Here is a 20,651-nt window from a genome sequence, read left to right on the forward strand (position 1 = left end):
TCCCCAATCCTAAGCTGAGTTTGTGCTTTCAGACATCTGTCCCCACAGTCCTGGCCCACACACCCTCCAGGCTGGGGCCCCTGGAGCCACACATCAGGTCTGTGCCTACCCACTCCACAGGAATTCTGCCCATTCCATTGTCCACAATCGTACAAATTAGGAGAAACCTCCAAAGTCCCCACGGACATCTAAATAGTGTAGGCCGCCCGGACAAAGAGGGGAGGTCTGACACCAGCTGAGTCACTACATCCAGTCATTCCATAGACAGATATCGCCAGAGAAGAAGATTGAACAGGACAGGCACCAAGACCCTAATCGTATCCATTGCTCTGGTTTCCAGGTATATCTCCTAAAGGCCTGGTTTACAATACCAGCATATGGGGGTTTCCTGAGGCACCAGTTATAACAGATATTGTCTCCACATGGGAATCTTGCTCTTTGGAGCTGTCTCAAAATCTCCGGTTAGGAGACTCTTTCAGGTCCCCAGTGCCACCGCTCCATTCCAAGTTCTCCATGGACACAAACGCACATGAAAACCCATCTGTCGGAGAGTCCATTCCAACTCAGCCCCCTTCATTGTTCCCCCAGAGCCAGCAGATCGAACCTGTCATGTCGCTTGGAGACAACTGGTTTGCAAGTTGGACTGCCAAGTCCCGCCTTAGAACCCTTAGAATCCATCCTTAGAACCCTGCTGTCGCGTCATTCCAAATGGAGCATCCAGGAGCCATCCCACAGGTCTCAAATGTCCTGCATAAGCAATCCTTGCATTTTGGCATATCTCACAACTCCCAACGTGGGAAAACTTCGATGGCTTTGTGACGCCCGCCCCCCTCCATGACGGGGAAATCATGGACAGGAACTCCAAACCTAGCCAACGTCTGATGCTCGCCCTGACTTCAGATGCACAAGATCTCAATTCAGCTCTGCCGAGTGTGCCTGCCTTGCCCTCGCCCTGATACCTAAGTTGAGCTTGTGTTCTCAGAAGTCCATCTTCACACTCCTGGCCCCCAAACCCTCAAGTTTGTCAATTCCAGACCCACAAGGAAGCACTCTGCCTGCCCTCCATAGGAAAAATTTAGCCCAGTGGAGCTTCCCAGACACCCCTAAGGAGGATAGACCTACACGGCACTCTACTGTACCCAGATTATATATTCTAACCTGGGCACTAATACACTGTCTGACACAGCCTGTGCCCAGACATCCTGACCAACACCCATCCAGCTGACCGCACACTGGGTACATCGGACCCGCCATGAACTTTGCTTGTCATGTCTTCCTAACCTAGCTTTTCAGGCTTCAAAACTTAGACCTTACCTCCAAAGCCTGTCAAGGGGTGAAGGTGATGCAGAAATCAGAACTGCTCCTTCCTTATGGCAAGAAACCTTGTGGTTGGCATGTTGTCCAGCGTTCAGTGTAGGAGAAACCTGCGTCCACCATGAGGCCCCGCACATGCTTGAGTGCTGCGAGGGCATAAACACGCATTGTGACCCTAGCGGGAGTCCTGTCCTTTAGTAAGTCCTGTCAGTGGCTGGACCATTAGACGTCATAAGGGGTTTGCCATGGACCTAGGCCCCAAATTTAACCAGATTCTGGTTGTTCAGTCACCCTTCCCCAGGGCTCAGTTCTGCAATCCCTCTTTTGTTGGGACACCTGAGGTTAAAAAACAAACAGACTCCTCCCATCCCACAGAATAAACCCAGTCTCTTGGGAACGGGTCCAATCCCCTGAGAGGAAGACTCATCCTTTGCCCATGAGGTCGCCTGGACATTCCACAGCCATCAGTGACACAAAATCCAGAGACAATAGCCTGAGTTAGCACCTCACTCTCGCCCTTTGTTCATATCACAAAGAGTGCTCACGGTCTGTAGATTCGGCCTGCCATACCTCCAACCCGAAACCTAACCCGAGTTTGTGTTTTCAGACAACTGTCCCCACAGCCCTGGAACACACACCCTACAGGCTCAGGCCCCTGGAGACAAACATGAGGCCTGTACCTGCCCTCTCCAAGGGAATTCTGCCCATTCCATCAGCCACAACCCTAAACGTAAGACAAACCTCCAAATTCCCCCAGGCCATCCCAGTTGTGGTGGCTGCCCAGGACAAACAGGGTCAGTCTGTGCCCATCTGAGCACCTGCCTGCACTCAGACCCGTAGACATATGTCCCCAGAGGTACACTGGAATGAACCGGCCCTAGGCCCTAATCGGATCCATTGCTTTGGTTTGCAGGCATCTCTCCTCTGAGGCCTGGGTTCCAATACCAGCATAAGGCTATTTCTTGTGGCACCCATCAGAACAAATCTCGTCTCCACATGGGAAATTTGTGCATTGGAGCCGAGTCAAAACCTCTGGCTAGGAGAACCCTTCAGGGCGTCGGTTCCACCGCCTCATTCCAAGGTGTCCATGTACACAAACACTCATTAGTACCCATCCGCAGGAGTGTCCATTTCAACTCACCCCCTCGGTTGCTCCTCCAGACCCAGGAGATCTAAACTGTCTTGTAGCTAGGAGACCATTGGAATGACAGGCGGCTGCACCCCCATCAATCCTTAGAACCCTCCTCAGAATCATTCCGCATGGGAATTTCTGTAACCAACCCACAGGTCTCAATGGTCGGGCAGAATAATCCTTGTGGTTTGGAGCATCTCACAACTCCCATTGTAGGAAAACCTCCATGGCCTCGTGATTCCTCCCCCCGCCATCATGAATGGTCCACCAGGGGCAGAAACTCCAACCTGAGCGATTGTCTGATCCTTGCCCTGACTTCAGATGCACGAGATCTCGATTCTGCTCTCCAGAGTGTGCCTGCCGTGCCCTCAACCAGAAACCTAAGCCTAGCTTGTGTTCTCAGATTTCGGTCCTCACACTCCTGGCCCACAAGTCCTCCAGGTTGGCAATTCCAGAACTACAATGCAGCACCCTGCCTGCCCTCCAGAAGAAAATCATTGCCCTCTGGGTCTACCCAGAAACCCCAAATGAGAATCAAACAGCATGCCACTTGACTGTACCCCAATTATACAGGCTGCCCTGGGCACTAATGCCCTTACTGACACAGACTGAGCCTACACCTCCCGACCCACAGCCATCCAGTTGGTGGCCCACTGAGCACATTGGACGCACCATGGCCTTAGGTCATCATCTCTTCCCAACCTCGATTTTCAGGTTTCAGAACCTAGATCTCATCTTCAGTCACTGCTCAGGGGTGAATGAGATGAAGAAATCAGAACTACTGCTTCCCCATGGCAAGAATACATATGGTGGCCATGTGGTCCAAAGTTCAGGGTAGGAGAAAGCAGTGTGCACCATGAGTCCCTGTCCATGCTTGCACACCACGAGGGCATAAACACACATTGCGACCCTCAACGTGAATTCTGTCCTCAAGGAAGGCCTCTCAGTGGCTGGACCATTAGAAGGCATATTGGGTTTGCCATGCCCCTAGGTTCCAAATTTTACCCAGATTTCTGGTTGTCCAGTCGCCCTTCCCCAGGGCTCTGCTCTGGAATCCCTCTTCTGGTGGACACCTGAGGTGACAAAACTGAAAGGACTCCTCCCATCACACACATGGACCCAAAACAACTGGGATCAGGGCAAATGCTCAGAGAGGAAGACTCGCCCATGGCCCGTGAGGCCTCCCCAACATTCCATGGCCATCGTTGACACTAAATCCAGAGACAAAAGCCTGAGCAAGTGCCTCACACTCGCCGTTTCTTCATATCCCCAAGAGTTCTCCTCACGGTGTGTAGATCGGGCCTGCCATACGAACGTCCCCAATCCTAAGCTGAGTTTGTGTTTTCGGACATCTGTCCCCACAGTCCTGGGCAACACACCCTCCAGGCTGGTTCCCCTGGATCCACACATCAGGTCTGTGCCTACCCACTCCACGGGAATTCTGCCCATTCCATTGTCCACAATCGTACAAATTAGGAGAAACCTCCAAAGTCCCCGTGGCCATCTCAATAGTGTAGGCCGCCCGGACAAAAAGGGGAGGTCTGACACCAGCTGAGTAACTACCCCCACTCATACCATACACAGATGTCGCCAGAGAATAAGATTGAACAGGACAGACATCGAGGGCCTAATGGGATCCTTTGCTCTGGTTTCCTGGTATCTCTCCTCCAAGGCCTGGTTTCCAATAGCATCATATGGGGGTTTCCTGAGGCACCAGTTAGAACAGATATTGTCTCCACATGGGAAACTTGCTCTTTGGAGCTGTCTCAAAATCTCCGGTTAGGAGACTCTTTCAGGTTCCCCGTGCCACTGCTCCATTCCAAGTACTCCATGGACACAAACCCACATGAAGACCCATCTGCGGGAGAGTCCATTCCAACTCAGCCCCCTTGGTTGTTCCCCCAGAGCCAGCAGATCGCACCAGTCTTTTCGCTAGGAAACAACTGGAATTCAAGGCGGACTGCCCAGGCCCACCTTAGAACCCTTAGAATCCATCCTTAGAACCCTGCTGTGGCGTCATTCCATATGGGGCATCCTGGAGCCATCCAACAGGTCTCAAATGTCCTGCATAAGCAATCCTTGCATTTTGGCATATCTCACAACTCCCAACGTGGGAAAACTTCGATGGCTTTGTGACGCCCGCCCCCCTCCATGAAGGGGAAATCATGGACAGGAACTCCAAACTGTGCCAAAGTCTGATGCTCGCCCTGACTTCAGATGCACAAGATCTCAATTCAGCTCTGCCGAGTGTGCCTGCCTTGCCCTCGTCCTGAAACCTAAGTTTAGCTTGTGTTCTCAGACGTCCATCTTCACACTCCTGGCCCCCAAACCCTCAAGTTTGTCAATTCCAGACCCACAATGAAGCACTCTGCCTGCCCTCCATAAGAAAAATTTTGCCCAGTGGAGCTTCCCAGACACCCCTAATGAGGATAGACCTAAACGGCACTCTACTGTACCCAGATTATATATTCTAACCTGGGCACTAATACACTGTCTGACACAGCCTTTGCCCAGACGTCCTGACCAACACCCATCCAGCTGACCGCACACTGGGTACATCGGACCCGCCATGAACTTTGCTTGTCATGTCTTCCTAACCTAGCTTTTCAGGCTTCAAAACTTAGACCTTACCTCCAAAGCCTGTCAAGGGGTGAAGGTGATGCAGAAATCAGAACTGCTCCTTCCTTATGGCAAGAAACCTTGTGGTTGGCATGTTGTCCAGCGTTCAGTGTAGGAGAAACCTGCGTCCACCATGAGGCCCCACCCATGCTTGAGTTCTGCGAGGGCATAAACACGCATTGTGACCCTAGCGGGAGTCCTGTCCTCTAGTAAGTCCTGTCAGTGGCTGGACCATTAGACGTCATAAGGGGTTTGCCATGGACCTAGGCCCCAAATTTAACCAGATTCTGGTTGTTCAGTCGCCCTTCCCCAGGGCTCAGTTCTGCAATCCCTCTTTTGGTGGTACTCCTGAGGTTAAAAAACAAAACAGACTCCTCCCTTCCCACAGAATAAACCCAGTCTCTTGGGAACGGGTCCAATCCCCTGAGAGGAAGACTCATCCTTTGCCCATGAGGTAGCCTGGTCATTCCACAGCCATCGGTGACACAAAATCCAGAGACAATAGCCTGAGTTAGCACCTCACTCTCGCCCTTTGTTCTTATCACAAAGAGTTCTCACGGTCTGTAGATTCGGCCTGCCATACCTCCAACCCGAAACCTAACCCGAGTTTGTGTTCTCAGACAACTGTCCCCACAGCCCTGGCCCACACACCCTACAGGCTTCATGTGGGTTTGTGTCCATGGAGAACTTGGAATGGAGCGGTGGCACCGGGGACTGAAAGAGTCTCCTAACCGGATACCAAAGTTGGGTGAAATGACAGACATGGGCCATGGCCAGTCTCACATGCTGGATATGGGCCCCTCTCTCTGGTTGGATGACACTAGGTCGGTCCTCAGGCTCTGTCAGACTCAGCACTAGTGGCCAGGGCACCGTATAAATTGGGGTTCCCTCAAGGACCAAGCAGATTGATCCTCATGGGGGGTTTCTGGGCAGACTCTCCAGGCACTTTTCTCTATGGGGAAGGAAGAATGATCTGTTGTGGCTCCAGAATTCCCTATCAAGAGGACTTGGGGAAAAGTAGAGTGAGGTTGGAATTGTAAACTTAAGCTAGAGTTCAATTCAGTTTCAAGCGGAAAGCAGTTCCAATGTGCAGTGACTTATTTGAGATCTCCAGCCCCTGAGTAAGGACAGATGCCAGATGTTTGCTCACACGGAGTTTCTGTCTATGATGACCAACTTATGGAGTGGTGGCGTCAAGAACCCATGGAAGATATCTCACGGTGAGGGTTGTGAGATGCTCCAAACAGTAAGGTTTCCTTCTACTGGACAGGTGGAGCCTGATTTGTATGCTCCAGTGCCCCCCAGTGGAAAATTTGAGTAGCAGAGCTCTCCCACATGAATGCCTGAAAAGCAATCCTCCATTGACCATTGCAGCTGAGGAACATGGCAGATTCGTTCTGGTGGCTCTGTGGCGAAGTACCAAGGCCTTGAGTTGACTTGGAATCTCTTGAAGATGGGTCACGATGCTGCTTTGTTACCAGGGAGATCTTAGAATGTGGTGGGAAGAGCATATTGATCCTGATGTGGGGTTTCTGGACAGACTCACCAGGCACTTCTTCCTTCTATGGGTAAGGCAGAATGCTGTATTGTGGCTCCAGATATCCCTATCAAGAGGGCTTGGGAACCAGTAGGTAGGATGGAATTGTAAACACAAGCAAGGGTTCAATTCAGTGCCAGCAGAAGGCAGTTCCAATGTGCAGCGGCTTATTCGAGATATCCAGCACCTGAGTAAGGGCGGATGTCCAATGTTTGCTCACACTGGACTGTGTGTATATGATGACTGACAAATGGAGGGGTGGCATCAAGAGGCCATGGAGGATTTCCCATGCTGAGGCTTGTGACATGCTCCAAACAGCATGGTTTCCTTCTACTGGACAGGTGGTATCTGGTTTGTTTGCTCCAGGGTACCCATGTGGAAAGTTTGGGTAGCAGAGCACTCCCACATGGATGCCTAGAAAGCACACCTCCATTGACCATTGCATCTGAGAAACATGGCAGGTTCGTTCTGGTGACTCGGGAGCGAAGTACCAAGGCCTTGAGTTGACAAGGAATCTCTTGCAGATGGGTCACAATGCTGATTGATAAGCGGGGAGATCTTGGAATGTGCTGGTGGCTAAGGTGCCATGCAGGAGTCTCCTACACTGAGTGTTTGGCACAGGTCAAAGAGTACGGTTTCATTCTGAGGACAGGAGATGTTCTGTTGTGTGGCTCAGGGTCCACATGTTGTATCATAAGTTGGTATTCCAGAATAGGCCTCTCAGGACAGATGCCTGAAAACCTAATCTAGGGTTCCAATGAGGTCCTAGGGGCATGTCAGGTTCAATCTTCTGACTCAGGAACTTTGACTTGGCTATCTGCCTGGATGTACGGGATCAGACTGTTTCAATCTATACATTGGAGTCCAGAGCAGTCACCAATATTGCGGTGGGCTCAGGGGCCTTGCAGGTTTCTCCTAATCTGGAGGGTTTGGGAAAATGTGATGGGCACAGTTTCCTTGGTGATGACAGGCACAGTCCTGTGGTGTGGCTCCAGAGACCTCATCCTGGAGAGCATGTGAGCCATAGTTTTGGGAGCGAAGTCTGCAAACACAAACTGGGGTTAGGTTTAGTGGTGAGGTGATAGCAGGCCCAAAGCATACACCTGGAGGGCAGCTCCTCAGAAAATGTAGTTAAAGTGAATGGAAGGCAGTAGCGCATGCCTTTCTATCTGGATTGTGTGTCCAGGCTGGCCTCGGAATGCAGCTGTGGTCTCCTAGGTCCTTGGGAGATTTTTCCTCTCTAAGGTTCCTGGCGGCTCCCCATAGTTTGGTGGCTTTTTAGGGAAAGGGAAGAGTGTCGTTTTCCATCTTAGCAGTACCCCAGAACAGGAATTCCAGAGATGAGCTCTGGGTCTGGGCACGTGGAAAATTCCACAAGTGATAGGATATGGGCTAAAGGGTGCACCAGGCCTGCAATGCAGGATTCTGGTGGTGCAACTGAGAGAGCTTGTTTGAAAGCATACTCTGGCTGAGGGTCACACTGCCTCTTTCTGCCCAGGAAGGACCTCATGATTGGGCGTGGTCTCAATGGCCATTAAGCTGGCTCCCACTCTGAGGGTTGGACACCCATCCCAACAGCCAGGTTTCCTGCCATGGAGAATAGTAGTTTTCTATTGTGCTTCAGGTTCCCCCATTGGCAGGGATTCCAGCAAGGTCTGGGTACAGTTGCCTGAATACCAAGGATGGGTAGAGATGAGGGACTTTGGCTGTGGCCGGTCTCATATGCTGGATATGGGTCCTGCTCTCTGGGTGGCTGACATTAGGTCGGGGCTCAGGCTCTGTCAGCACAGCACTAGTGGTGATGGTAGCTTAAAATCAGGGTTCCCTCTAGGGCCAAGCAGGTTGATCCTCATGTGGGGTTACTAGGCAGACTCACCAGGCACTTCCTTCTATTGAGTAAGCAGAATGCTGTGTTGTGGCTCCAGGATTCCTTATGAAGAGGGCTTGGGGACGAGTAGGGAGAGGATAGAATTGTCAACACAACCTAAGGTTAAATTCAGTGCTAAGAGGAAGGCATTTCCATTGGGCAGAGGCTGATTGGAGATATCCAGCACCTGAGTAAGGGTGAATGTCAGATATTTGCTCACACTGGAGTTTGTGTCTATGATGTCTAACAAATGGAAGGGTTCCATCAAGAGGCCATGGAGGATTTTCCACGTTGAGGCTTGTGAGATATTCCGAACAGCAAGGTTTGCTTCTACTGGATGGGGGAGCCTGGTTTGTTTGCTCCAGGGTCCTCCATATGGAAATTTTGGGGAGCAGAGCTCTCCCACATGGATGCCTGGAAATCACACCTCCATTGACCATGGTAGCTCAGGAAAATGGCAGGTTCGATCTTGGGGCTCTGGGGCCAGTTTCCAAGGGGGCTGAGTTGACATGGAGTTTCATGCTGTTGGAACACATTGCTGATTTGTATCCAGGGAGATGCTTGAAAGTTTGGTGGTCAGGGGCCATGCCGGATTCTCCTACACTGAGTCTTAGACACAGCTACCAAGAGCACGGTATCCTTCTGGGGACAGGAGGGATCTGTTGTACGGATCAGGGAAAACATGTTGGCATATAAGATGGTATGCGGGAACAGTCTTCTCAGGACAGGAGCCTGAAAACCTAAGCTAGGGCATCGATGAAGTACTAGAAGCATGTCAGATTCAATCTTCTGACTCTGGGACTTTGACTTGAATTTTGCCTGGAGGCAGGTGCTCACTGTGTGTCTTGTATCATAAGTTGGTCTTCCAGAACAGGCCTCTGAGGACAGTTGCCTGAAAACCTAATGTAGGGTTCCAATGAGGTCCTAGGGGCATGTCAGATTCTATCTTCTGACTCAGGAGCAATTACTTGGCTATCTGCCTGGATGTAGGTGATAAGGGTGTTTCTGACTGTGCATTTGCATCCAGAGCGGCTGTCAGTTTTGGGGTGGGCTAAGGGACCTAGCAGGTATCTCCCAATTTGAGAGGTTTGGGCAAATATGAGGCAGTTTTTTTGGGGATGGCATGCACAGTCCTTGGTGTGGTCCAGAGACACCTCCCTGGATGGCATGTGAGCCACGGCTTCAGGAGAGAAGTCTGCAAACACAAATTCGGGTTAGGGTTAGTGGTGAGGTGATTGCAGGCCAAATACATAAACCTGGAGAGCAGCTTGTCAGGAACTGAAATTAGAGTGACTGGAAGGCAGCAGCACAGGCTTTTCTATCTGGATTGTGTGTCCAAGATGGCCGCAGAATGCAGCTGTGGCCTCATAGGTCAATGGGAGTTTTTTCCTCTCTAAGGGTCCTAGCAGCTCCCCATAGTTTAGTGGCTTTTTCGGGGAAGGGAAGAGAGCTGTATTCCATCATATGGCTTCCCCATAACAGGGTTTCCAGAGACGGGCTCTTGGTCTAGGCGCCTGGAAAATCCCAAAAAGGCTTAGGATGTCAGCGTAGGGGCATACCTGGCCTGCAATGCGGGATTCTGGTGGTGCCACTGAGAGGGCTTGTTTGAAAGCATACTCAGGCTGATGGTCACAATGCCTGTTTGTGCCCAGGGTGGCCCTCTGGAGTGGACATGGTGTCATTGGCCATGTTGCTGGCTCCCACTGTGAGGGATGGACAACCATCCAAACAAAAGATTTTCTGTCATGGGGAGGGAGGGATTCTCTATTACGCTTCCGGTTCCCCCATTGGCAGGGATTCCATCAAAAGTCTAGGGACAGGTGACTGAATACCAAGGATGGGTAGAGATGATAGCCTTGGGCTATGGCCGGTATCAGATGCTGGATATAGGGCCCGCTCTCTGAGTGGGTAACACTAGGTCGGGGCTCAGGCTCTGTCAGACACAGCAGTAGTGGCCAGGGCAGCCTATAAATCAGGGTTCTCTTGGGGGCCGAGCAGATTGATTCCCATGAGGGGTTTTTGGGCAGACTCACCAGGTGCTTCTTTCTATAGGGAAGGCAGAATGCTCCATTGTCATTCCAGAATTCCTCATCAAGAGGTCTTGGGATCCAGTAGGGTGAGGATGGAAGGGTAAACACAAGCTAAGTTTCAACTTTGCCAAGCTGAAGGCAGTTCCAATGTGCAGTGGCTTTTTCCAGATATCCAGCACCTGACTAAGGGTGGATGTCAGATGTTTGCTCACACTCGAGTTTGTGTCTATGATGACCCACAAATGGAGGGGTGGCGTCAAGTGTCCATGGAGAATTTCCCACACTGAGGCTTGTGAGATGCTCCAAACAGCAAGGTTTCCTTCTACTGGACAGGTGGAGCCTGGTTAGTTTGCTCCAGGGTCCCCCATCTGGAAAGTTTGGGTAGTAGAGCTCTCCACCATGGATGCCTGGAAAGCACTCCTCCATTGACCATTGCAGTTGAGGAACATGGAAGGTTCGTTCTGGTGGCTCTTGGGTGAAGTACCAAGTCCTTGAGTTGACATGGAATCTCTTGCAGATGGGTCACAATGCTGGATTATTACCAGGGAGATCTTAGAATGTGCTGATGGCTAAGGTGCCATGCAGGATTCTCCTACCCTAATGGTTTGGCACAGGTTGAAGAGCACAGTTTCTCCCTCTCCCATAGAAAGAAGAAATGCCCAGTGAGTCTCCCCAGAAACCCCATATGAGGATCAATCTGCTCAGCCCTCGAGGTAACCCCAATGTATACACTGCCTTGGCCACTAGTGCTGTGTCCGACAGAGCCTGAGCCCCGACCTACTGTCAACCACCCAGAGACCAGGCCCCATATCCATCATGTGAGATACGCCCTGGGACAAGTACGTCTTCTCTAACCATCCTTGGTATTCAGGCATCTTTCCCCAGACTTTTGTTGGAATCCCTGCCAATGGGGGAACTTTATGCACATAGAGATCTCCATACCCATGGCAGGAAACCTGGATATTAGTATGGTCGTCCAACCATCAATGTGGGAGACAGCTGCAAGGCCAATGAGACCAGCCCACTCCTGAGGGCCGTCCTGGGCACAAATAGGCATTGTGACCCTCAGCCTAAGTGCGCTTGGTACCACATTTCAGACCTGGTATGGCCTTAGGCCTAAATCCTAACCGTTGGTGGAATTGTCCAGGCCAAGAGACAGATAGCCAGTCTCTTAAATCCCTGTTTTTGGGCACCACTAAGATGCAAAACAGTACTCTTTCCTTCCCCGAAAAAGGCACCAAATTATGGGGAGCCGCCTGGATCCTTAGAGAGGAAAAATCGCCCATGGAACCATGAGACCACACCTGCATTCCGAGGCCGTCCTGGACAAACAATCCAGATAGAACAGCCTGTGCAACCACCTTCCAGTCACCCTAATTACAGTTCCTGATGAGCTGCCCTCCAGGTCTCCGCATTGGGCCTCTGATCACATCGCCAATATCCCTAACCCGAATTTTTGTTTGCAGACTTCTCTCCCAAAACCAGGCTCACATGTCCCCCAGGATGGTGTCCTGGAACAACACCACGGAACTGGGCCTGCCATCCCCAAGGAAACTGCGCCAGTCAAAGTTGCCAAATCCTTTCAAAATAGGACAAATCTGCAAGACCCCTGAGTCCACCCCAATATTGGCGGCCGCTCTGGACACAAATGTGCAGTCTGAAACACGCTGATCACCTACATCCAGGCAGACAGCCACGTCAATGGTCCTGAGTCAGAAGATTGAAACTGACATGCCACTAGGACCTCATTGGAACCCTAGATTAGGTTTTCAGGCATCTGTCCTTAGGGACCTCTTCTGGAATACCAACTTATGATACAACATGTGGTCCCTGAGCCACACAATAGAACATCCCCTGTCCCCAGAAGGAAACCATGCTCTTCGACCTGTGCCAAACCAGTGTAGGAGATGCCTGCACAGCAACTTAGCTACCAGGACATTGTAAGATCTCCCTGGTAACAATACAGCAATGTGACCCATCTTCATGAAACTCCATGTCAACTCAAGGCCTTGGTACTCACCCCAGAGCCACCAGAATGAACCTGCCATGCTACTCAGCTGCAACTGTCAATGGAAGTGTGCTTTCCCGGCATCCATGTGGGAGAGTTCAGCTCCCCAAATTTTCTCATGGGGGATCCTGGAGCAAAAAAACAAAAACAAACAAACAAAAAAAAAACAAAACAAAAAAAACCCTGACTCCACCTGTCCAGTAGAAGGAATCCTTGCTTTTTGGAGTATCTCTCAAGCCCCAGCGTGGGAAATCCTCATGGCCTCTTGACACCACCACTCCTTTTGTAGGTCATCATAGACAGAAACCCCAGTGTGAGCAAACATCTGACATCCATCCTTACTCAGGTGCTGGATATCTCTAAAAAGCCGCTACACATTGGAACTGCCTTCCACTTGGCACTGAATTGAACCGTAGCTTTTGTCCACAATTCCATCCTCACACTACTGGTCCCCAAGCCCTCTTTATGAGGAATACTGAAGCCACAATGGAGCATTTTGCCTTACACATAGAATAATGAAGTGCCAGGTGAGTCTGCCCATAAATCCCACATGAGGATCAGTCTGCTTGGCCCTCCAGGGAACCATGATTTGTAGGCTGCCCTGGCCACTAGGGCTGTGACTGACAGAGCCTGAGCCCCGACCTACTGTCAGTCACCCAGAGAGTGGGCCCCATATCGAGCATATGAGCCCGGCCATGGCCCAAGTCCATTATCTCTACCCATCCTTGGTATTCAGGCACCTGTCCTCAGACCTTTGCTGGAACCCCTGCCAATGGGGAAACCTGAAGTCCAATAGAGAACTCCTCAATCCCCATGGCACAAAACGTGGATGTTGGGATGGGTGTCCAAACCTCAACGTGGGAGCCAGCTGCATGGCCAATGAGACCACACACACTCCTCAGGGCAGCCCTAGGCTCAAAAAAACATTGTGACCCTCAGTCTGAGCATGCTTTCAAACAAACACTCCCAGTGGCACCACCAGGATGCCGTATTGCAGGTCTGGTATGCCCCTATGCCCAAATCTTGACCCTTGGTAGGATTTTCCAGGCGCCAGACCCAAAGCCTGTCTCTGGAATCCCTGTTCTGGGGCACCCTTAAGATGGAAAACAACATGCTTCCCTTCCCCGAAAAAGCCACCAAACTATGGGGAGCCACAGACCCTTAGAGAGGAAAAATCTCACATGGACCTACGAGACCATACCTGCATTACGAGTCCATCCTGGACAAACAATCCAGATAGAAAAGCCTGTGCTTCTGCCTTCCAGTCACCCTAATAACAGTCCTGATGAGCTGTCGTCCAGGTCTACGCATTGGGCCTGCTATCACCTTGCCACTAAACATAACTTGAATTTGTGTTTGTAGACTCCTGTCCCAAAGCCATGGCTCACAAGCCCTCCAGGATGGGGTCTCTGGAGCGACACCACAGGACCGGTCCAGCCATGCCCAAGGAAACTGCCCATCATAGTTGCCCAAAACCTCCAGATGATGAGAAATCTACAAGACCCCTGTGCCCACCCCAATATTGGAGGCCGCTATGGACGCAAATGTGCACTCTGAAACACCCTGATCACCTCCATCCAAAAGACGCCCAAGCCAATGGTCCTGAGTCAGAAGATTGGAACTGACATGTCCCTAGGACTTCAACGGATCCCTAGATTAGGTTCTCAGCATCTCTCCTCAGAGGCCTATTCTGGAATACCAATTTATGATACAACATGTGGTCCCTGAGCCCCACAAAAGAACATCTCCTGTTCCCAGAGGAAACGTGCTCTTTGACCTGTGTTAAACCCTCAGTGTAAGAGACTCCTGCATGGCACCTTAGCCACCAGCACCTTGTAATATCTCCCTGGTAACAAATCAGCATTGTGTCCCATCTTCATGAGACTCCATGTCAACTCAAGGCCTTGGTCTTTCACCCCAGTGCCACCGCAACGAACCTCCCATGTTCCTCAGCTGCAATCGTCAATGGAGGTGTGAATCCAAGGTATCCATGTGGGAGAGCTCTGCTACACTAACTTTGCAAATGGGGGACCCTGGGGCAAACAATCGAGACTCCACCTGCCCAGTAGAAGAAAACCTTGGTGTTTGGAGCATCTCACAAGCCTCAGTGTGGGAAATCCTCCATGGCCTCTTGATGTCACCCCTCCTTTTATCTGTCTTCATAGACACAAACTCCATTGTGAGCGAATATCTGACATCTGCCCTTTCTCAGGTGATGGATATCTTGAATAAGCCACTTCAAATTGGAATTGAATTCCGTTTGGCAAAAAATTAAACTGTAGCTTGTGTTTACAATTTCATCCTCACCCTACTGGTTCCTACGACCCCTTGATAGGGAATTCTGGAGCCACAACACAATATTCTGCCTTACCCATAGAAAGAAGTGCCTGGTGAGTCTGAAAGCCCATGTGAGGATCAATCTGCTCTGGCCTCGAGGGAACCCCGATTTATAGGCTGACATTGCCAAAAGTGCTATGTCTGAGAGACGCTGAGCACTGACCTAGTGTCAACCACCTAGAGAGTGGGTACCATATACTGCATGTGAGACCGGCCATGGCCCAGGTCTGTCATCTCTACCCATCCTTGGTATTCAGGCACCTGTCCCCAGACATTTTCTGGAATCCCTGCCAATGGGGGAACCTGTATCACAATAGAGAACTCCTCCTTCCCCTTGGCAAGAAACCTGGCTGTTGGGATGGGTGTCCAACCCTCAAAGTGAGAGCCAGCTGCATAGCCAATGAGACCACGTCAACTTCTGAGGGCCGCCCTGGGCACAAACAGGCATTGTGACCCTCAGCCTGAGTATGCTTTAAAGCAAACTCTCTCAGTTGCACCACCAGGATCACCCATTGAAAGCCTGATATGACCGTATGCCCAAATTCTAACCCGTGGTGGGATTTCTGAGGCGCCCAGACCCTGATCCCGTCTATGGAATCCCTGTTTTGGGGCACCTGTAAGATGCAAAACAGCACTCTTTCTTTCCTGCGAAAAAGCCACCAAACTATGGGGTGCTGCCAGGATCCTTAGAGAGGAAAAATTTCCCATGGACCCAGGAGACCACACCTGCGTCCCGGCCAACCTGGACACACAATCCAGATAGAAAAGCCAGTGCTACCACCTTCCAGTCACCCTAATTACAGTTCCTGATGTGCTGTGCTCAGCTCTATGCCTAGGGCCTGCTTTCACCTCGCCACCAACCCTAACCCGAACTTGTGTTTGCAGACTTCTCTCCCAAAACCATGGCCCATATCCTCTCCAGGATGGGGTCTCTAGAGCCACAGCACAGGACTGTGGCAGCCATAGGACTGTGCCTGCCATCCCCAAGGATGGTACAGTTGCCCCAAGGATCCACAGGATCATCACAGTTCCTAAACCATTCAGATTAGGAGAAACTTGTGGAGCCTGAGACCACCCCAATATTTGCAGCCACTCTGGATGCAAATGAACAGTCTGAAAAAACCTGATCACCTACATCAAGGAGGCAGCCAAGTGAATGGTTCAAAGACAGAAGATTGAACCTGATATGCCTAGGACCACATTGGAACCCTTGATTAGGTTTTCAGGCATCTGTCCTCAGCGGCCTGTTCTGGAATACCAACTGATGATACAACATGTTGTCCCTGAGCCACACAACAGAAGATCTCCAGTCCCCAGAAAGAAGCCGTGCTCTTTGACCAGTGCCAAACCCTCAGGGAAGGAGAATCCTGCAGGACACCTTAGCCACAAGCACATTCTAAGACTTCCCTGGTAACAAACCATCATTATGACCTATCTGAAAGAGATCCCATGTCAACTAAGGCATTAGTACTTCGCCCCAGATCCTCCAGAACAAACCTGACATGTTCCTCAGCTGCAATGGTCAATGGAGGTGTGCTTTCCAGGCACCCATGCGGGAGAGCTATGCTACCCAAACTTTCCACATGGGGGACACTTGAGCAAAACAAACAAAAAATACAAAAAAAAACCCAACAAAAACAAAAACAAAAAACAAACAAACAACAACAACAACAACAACAAAAAAAAACAGGCTCCACTTGTCCAGTTGAAGGAAACCTTGCTGTTTGGAGTACCTCACAAACCTCAGGGTGGGAAGTCCTCCATGGCCTCTTGACGCCACCCCTCCTTTTGTCGGTCATCATAGACACAAACTCCAATGAGAGAAAACATCTGACATCCGCCCTTACTCAGGTGCTGGATATCTCGAAAAAGATGCTTCACATACGAACTGCCTTCTGCTTGGCACTGAATTGAACCCTGGCTTGTGTTTACAATACCATCCTCACCCTACTGATCCTAAAGCCCTGTTGAAAGGGAATTCTGGGCCCACAACCCACCATTCTGCCTTCCCCATAGTAAAACGAAATGACTGGTGAGTCAGCCCAGAAACCTCAGTTGTGGATCAATCTGCTCATCCCTCGAGTGAACCACGATTTATAGGCTGCCCTGTCCACTATAGCTGTGTCTGACAGAGCCTGAGCCCCGACCTAGTGTCAGCCACTCAGAGTGTGGGCCCCATATCCAGCATGTGAGACCGGCCATGACCCAATTCCTTCAGCTGTACCCATCCTTGTTATTCAGGAACCTCTCCCCAGACCTTTCCTGGAATCCCTGGCAATGGGGTAAACTGAAGCACAATAGAGAACTCCTCCTTCCCCAAGGCAGGAAACCTGGCTGTTGGGATGGGTGTCCAACCCTCAGAGTGGGAGCCAGCTGCATGGTCAGTAAGACCACACTCAATCCTGAGGGTTGCCCTGGGCACAAACAGGCATTGTGACTCTCAACCTGAGCACGATTTCAAAGAAGCCCTCTCAGTTGCCCCAACAGGATCCCATATTGCAGGCCTGGTATGCCCCTAGGCCCAAATCCTAACCCTTGGTTGGCTTTTGCTGGTGCCCAGACCCAGAGCCCATCTCTGGAATCCCTGTTTTGTGGCACTCCTAAGGAGGAAAACAACATTTTTCCCTTCCCCAAAAAAGCCACCAAACTATGGGGAGCTGCCAGGATCCTTAGAGAGGAAAAGTGTCCCATGGAACCATGAGATCACACCTGCATTCCGAGGCCATCTGGACACACAATCAATACAGAAAAGCCTGTGCTTCTGCCATCAGGTCAACCTAAACAATTTCTGACGAGCTGCCCTCCAGGTCTATGCATTGGGCCTGCGACCACCATGTCACTAACCCTAACCGAAATTTGTGTTTGCAGATTTCTCTCCAAAAACCATGGTTCACATGCTTTCCAGGATGGGGTCCCTGGAGCCACACAACAGGACTGTGCTGCTATCCCCAAGGAAACTGTGCCCATCAAAGTGGCCCAAACCTTGAAATTAGAAGAAACCTACAAGGCCTCGGAGCCCAACCCAATATTGGTGGTGGCTCTGAATGCAAATGCACAGTCTGAAACAACCTGGTGACCTACTTCCAGGCAGACACCCAAGTCAAGGGTCCTGAGTCAGAAGATTGAAACAGTCATGCCCCTTGGACCACATTAGAACCCTAGATTAGGATTTGAGGCATCTGTCCTCAGGGGCCTGTTCTGGAATACCAATTTAGGATACAACATGTGGTCCCTGGGCCACACAACAGAACATCTCCTGTCCGCACAAGGAAACTGTGCTCTTCTACCTGTGTCAAACCCTCAGGGTAGGAGAATCCTGCATGGAACCTTGGTCAACAGCACATTTTAAGATCTCCCTGGAAACAAACCAGCATTGTGGCCCATGTGCAAGAGATTCTGTGTCAACTCAAGGCCGTGATACTTTGACCCAGAGGCACCAGAACGAACCTGACATGTTCCTCAGCAGCAATGGTCAGTGGAGGTGTTGTTTCCTAGCATTAATGTGGGAGAGCTCTGCTAGCCATACTTTCCACACGGGGGCCTCTAGAGCAAACAAACCAGAATCCAACTGTCCATTAGAAGGAAACATTGCTGTTTAGAGCATTTCACAAGCCTCAGCATGGGAAATCATACATGGCCCCTTGACAGCACCCCTCCATTTGTCAGCCATGGTAGACACACTCTACAGTGTGAGCACACATCTGACAAACGCCCTTACTCAGGTGCTGGATATCTCAAATTAGCCGCTGCACAATGGAACTGCCTTCTGCTTGGCACTGAGTTGAACCACATCTTGTGTTTACAATTCCATCCTCACCCTACTGGTCCCCAAGCCCTCTTCATAGGGAATTCTAGAGCCACAATGCAGCACTCTGCCTTCCCCATAGAAAGAAGAAGTGCCTCATGAGTCTTCCCAGAAAACCCACATGAGGATCGATATGATAGGCCCTCGAGGGAACCCCGATTTATAGGCTGCCCTGGACATTAGTGCTGTGTCTGACAGAGCCTGAGCTCCGACCTAGTTTCAGCCACCAAAACAGCTGGCTGTATATCCAGCATGTGAGACTGGCCATGTCCCAAGTCTGTCATCTCTACCCATCCTTGGTATTCAGTTACCTGTCCCCAGAACTTTCCTGGAATTCCTGCCAAAGGGTAACCTGAAACACAGTAGAGAACTCCTCCTTCCCCAAGGCAGGAAACCTGGTTTTTGTGATGGGTGTCCAACCCTCAAAGTCAGAGCAGGCTGCATGGTCTATGAGACCACGCCCACTCCTGAAGGCCACCCTGGGCACAAACATGCATTGTGACACTCAGCCTGAGCATACTTTCAAAGAAACCCTCTCATTTGCACCACCAGGATGCCGGACTGCAGGCCTGCTACGCCCCAAGGCCCAAATCCTAACACTTAGTGGAATTTTCCAGGTGTCCCGACCCAGAGCCCATCTCTGGAATCCCAGTTTGAGGCACCCCTAAGATGGAAAACAGCAGTCTTCCCGTTCCTGAAAAATCCACCAAACTATGGGAAGCTGCCAGAATCCTTAGAGAGGAAAAATCTCCAATGGACACAGGTGACCACACGTGTATTCCGAGGCCATCTTGGACACACAATCCAGATAGAAAAGCCTGTGCTACCGCTTTCCAGTCACCCTAATTACACTTTTTGATGAGCTGCCCACCAGGTCTACACATTGGGCCTGTGATCACATTGCCACTAACCCTAGCCCTAATTTGTGTTTGCAGATTTCTCTCTAAAATCCATGGCTCTCATGCCCTCCAGAATAGGGTCTCTGGAGCCACACCACAGGACTTTCCTGTCATCCCCAAAGAAACTATGCCCGTCAGAGTTGCCCAAACCTTCCAGATTAGGAGAAACATGCAAGGCCCCTGAACCCACCGCGATATTGGCAGGTGGTAGGATGCAACTGCACAGTCTGAAGCACCCTGATCCCCTACATCCAGGCAGACATCCAAGTCAATGGTCCTGAGTCAGAAGATTGAACCTGACATGCACCTAGGGCCTCATTGGAACCCTAGGTTAGGTTTTCAGTCATCAGTCCTCAGAGGCCTGTTTTGGAATACCAACTTATGATACCATGTGTGGTTCCTGAGCCACACTTCAGACCATCTCCTGTCCCCAGAAAGAAACCATGCGCTTCGACCTGTGCCAAAATCTCAGGGTAGGAGAATCATGCAGGTCACCTTAGCCACCAAAACATTCTAAGATCTCCCTGGTAACAAACCAGCATTGTGACCCATCTATAAGAATTCAATATCAACTCAAGGCCTTGGTACTTCGCCCAGAGCCACCAGAATGAACCTGACATGATCCTCAGCTGCAATGGTCAATGGAAATGTGCTTTCCAGGTATCCATGCGGGAGAGCTCTGCTACCCAAACTTTTCCACATGCGGGACCTGGGGCAAACAAACGAGACTCCACCTATTCAGTAGATTGAAACCTTGCTGTGTGGAGCATCTCACAATTCTCAGCGTTGGAAATCCTCCACGGCCTACTGACGCCACGTCTGCATTTGTCGATTATCATAGACACAAACTCCAGCGTCAGCAATCATCTGCCATATGCCCTTTCTCAAGTGCAGAGTATCTCGAATAAACAGCTGCACATTGGAACTGCTTTCCGCTTGGCACTGAAATGAACCATAGCTAGTGTTTACAATTCCATCCTCACCCTACTAGTCCCCAAGCCCTCTTGAAAGTGAATTCTGGAGCCACAATGCAGAATTCTGCCTTCCCCATAGAAAGAAGAAGTGCCTCGTGAGTCTGCCCAGAAACCCCACATGAGGATCAA

The sequence above is a fragment of the Neovison vison genome, chromosome 7, assembly GCF_020171115.1.
Source record: "Neovison vison isolate M4711 chromosome 7, ASM_NN_V1, whole genome shotgun sequence".
NCBI classification, from domain to species: domain Eukaryota; kingdom Metazoa; phylum Chordata; class Mammalia; order Carnivora; family Mustelidae; genus Neogale; species Neogale vison.